At 47.0% G+C, this 3240-nt stretch overlaps 1 long non-coding RNA gene across 2 annotated transcripts; it reads right to left on the bottom strand.

Moving 5' to 3' along the window:
- Positions 1 to 2272: 2272 nt before the first annotated feature.
- Positions 2273 to 3240, bottom strand: LOC113887066. 2 transcript variants are annotated; one of them, XR_003509643.1, is made up of 2 exons: positions 3074 to 3234; positions 2273 to 2567 (listed from the first exon to the last, which is right to left on the bottom strand). It is a non-coding gene; the product is annotated as an uncharacterized LOC113887066 (long non-coding RNA). The 2 variants fall into 2 exon arrangements; XR_003509644.1 differs by having other exon boundaries at positions 2275 to 2567; positions 3068 to 3240.

Raw genomic sequence — 3240 nt, 5'->3', positions numbered from 1 at the left:
GGGCTCAAATTTTAAATTCCTCCAAGGACCCTTCTATCTCCAAGAGCCCAGGGCCACCACATGAATATTAAATTAATGGGCAGCCCATTTGTCAGGCTAACAAGGTCTCTTTGCCTTTACATCCTCCCGCCTCTGCTTGGGTCTAAGTGAATAACACCTGCCCTTCCTCTAGCACCTTCTCCACTAGTTTCAAGAATTTGGAAGAGAGTTGTATGGCAGTCAATTTAACACTTGCCAAGGCCTGTTCTAATTGGACTAGAGCCATACATCTATATCTAAACATCTCTCAACCTTTGTACTAGCCTCCAATCTCATAGGCAGAACATATTTTTGCAAGGTGCTAAACTGCGTGCTACACATTAGCCCTCCAAAATCCATATATTGAAGGAGGAGAGCTGATTCTTACTTAGGCTGTAGAGAGAAAATTAGCCTCTGAGAGAAAATGTTTCTGAGACAACTACTAGGAGACTGGAGAAGAAGCAGCACTCTCCTCTTTTTGTTTTGTTTATGGAGAAGCTGGGCATTTCCTGATAGACCGCACCCATGAAATAACTCTGCAGCTAGTAATGCTGAAGTTAAGGCTTCCTGATGGGAAGTTCACATGGATAGGAAACACGTTTTCATTCCAAGAATGCAGACTGGCTAGTTATAGTTGAGGGGGTTGTTGTTGTTGGTGGTGGTGGTGGTTTAGTCGTTAAGTCATGTCCAATGACTCTTTGGACCCCATGGACTGTAGCCTACCAGGCTCCCCTGTTCACAGGATTTCCCAGGCAAGAATATTGGAGTGAGTTGCCATTTCCTCCTCCAGAGGATCTTCCCGACCCAGGGATCGAACTCGGGTCTCCTGCATTGCAGGTAGGTTCTTTACCATCTGAGCCACTGGGGAAGAAGGCACTATTGATGCCCTGCCCAGATTCCACTTCCTGGGCTAGTTACAGCCACCCCACTCAGTTGCTATGAGCATTGGTTGCTAAAAATTCATAGCCACGCCCTTGTCAGAGGATATCTTGGAAGCTAAAACCCCTTTCCTCTCATACCAACTCACCCATTGGTGGATGGATAAAAGGCTTTCAGTTGGTGGATAGAAACTTGGCTCCTTTGTCTCAAGATGGATCAGTTCTGTGATGCTCTTCACATCCCAGAGCTGCCCTGGACTCAAGCTGAAGCTACATTTCAGCTGAACAGTTATGCCTAGTTTCTTCCCCTGTCCTGTGCCCCTCATCTCCATACATGTTTCATCTGAGAACACTCTGTCAATAAACCACTTTCAGAAGAAGCCCCATGTCAGGCTCTGCTTCTAGAGAACCTCACTTAAGCTTTTAATTTGTTTCATTTCCATGGCTGTCTGTGTTCCCTGCTCTCCCTTTCTCAGTCCAGCCAATTCTGTTACTTCCTTGCCTCAGAGAAAGTTTGTGGCAGGATTTCCCAGATATTATTTCCTCCAAACCCCAAATTCATTGTGAAAAATGAAGCTCAGGGAGTGAAGGATTTCCCTCATACTAAAAAGAAATCCCTTCTCCCACTCAATGGAAAACGGGAGAGATCTCAGAGTCCCTTGAATAGATGAGACCACTAGCCTGCTTCCTGACAGCCCAAAGAAAAGAGGAGGAAATTAAAGCTGCTGGCCTTAATGATACTCCTACCCAAGGCTGTCAGTCTCACCAAATTCCTATGCCCTCTATGCCAAGCATGGCACCAAAGCTACCTAATTGGTCCTTCTGGAAACAAGAATGATGGATATCACAGCTATAACTAGTATGGAAAGACATCCCTGCGAAAGTCTATGTAGACTTTCTCTATGTGTGTGTGTGCATGCTCAGCCGCTCAGTCACATTCCATGCTTTGTGACCTCACGAACTTGTAGCCCTCCAGGCCCCTCTGTCCATGGAATTTTCCAAGCAAGAATACTGTAGTGGGTTACCATTTTCTCCTCCAGGGGATCTTACCAACCCAGGGATCGAACCTGAGTCTTCTCCGTCTCCTGCATTGGCAGGCGGATTCTTTATCACTGATCCTCCACGGTTATTTTGTAGAAAATTAAGATATCTAATATTTCTTTCCTATCTGAAAGGCCAGCAAAGGGAGAAGATTATGATGTTATTATGAAACAATCTGTTAAAAGACTGTTTATGAAGCATATTCATTAACTGATGAAAGGCATACCCTACAAAGTAACCTGAAAAAAAATAATTCTAGGATATCATACACAGTATAGTTTCAATAATGTTAAACACACACATCCCCATTCTTACACAGACAGAAAGACAAGGAATAGCAATTATTGGTGACTTATTTTTATTTTCTTCCTTACAGTTTTCTGTATTTTCTAAACTTTTTGTAGGCAGGATTAATGTCTTTCGAATCAGCAGGTCTCTTCTTATTCTGCTCTCCCAACGTCAGTCGGTATATGTAGTACCAGGAGCCAGCCCCGACCACCAGGCCTGTTGCCATCAAGCCCAAATTCTGAGCACGGCCCATGCTGCAGCCGAATGAAGCTCTCAGGGGACTCTCGTAGGCTGTCGAGAGCCGCCTGGACGCAGGAGTCTGAAACCGCAATCTAGCTGGATCTAGGGGGCAGGGGTGTTGGGGGCGGAGAGGGAAGAAGAAAATGAGGCGTTAAGAGGCTTTTTCTTTTGCATCATCAACCCACTGATAGATGGACCAGCAGACAGGGACAGACCAAAACGAGAACCAGACAGAAACAGATAGGAGACAATAGGGACTCAGTGCTGCAATGAATACAGTGAACGCACCAACAGCTAAATGTGGGCTCAAACCCGGAACTTTTCCTGTCAGTCCAGGTAGTCAGGCCTGTCTCTCACCTCACACCGCACCCCACCATGGCTCCACTCCCCGACAGCCTCCTCCTCCCTTCCCCTCTGCCCGCGGGAGTCCCCCACGCCAACATTTTCAGCTGTCTTTTACAAGGCAGAACACAAAAAGGAGCTGGGTTCGTGTGACTCTGACGGGGTGGGGCGGGGGGGATGGTCGGGGAGACTGAGAAGCCCCTCCAAACTCGAAAATCTACCCTCCACCCTCATTTCAAGAGTCTCCAATCAATACCCACCCTCACCGTGAGCGGCGGGAATCAGGACGGGTTTCCTCTTGTCCTTCCCTGACCACAGTCACACCACCTCCAACGAAATCGGGAGTCGGTTACCTGAGTAAGAACCGCTATCTGGACCGACTTCAGTACACAGGCTCCTAGTCACGTGAAGCTACGTCACGGGTGAGTTCAGG

This window comes from Bos indicus x Bos taurus, chromosome X, assembly GCF_003369695.1.
Source record: "Bos indicus x Bos taurus breed Angus x Brahman F1 hybrid chromosome X, Bos_hybrid_MaternalHap_v2.0, whole genome shotgun sequence".
Taxonomy (NCBI): domain Eukaryota; kingdom Metazoa; phylum Chordata; class Mammalia; order Artiodactyla; family Bovidae; genus Bos; species Bos indicus x Bos taurus.
The sequence above is the reverse complement of the archived record's forward strand: the minus strand, read 5'-3'. Positions and strand labels throughout refer to the sequence as shown.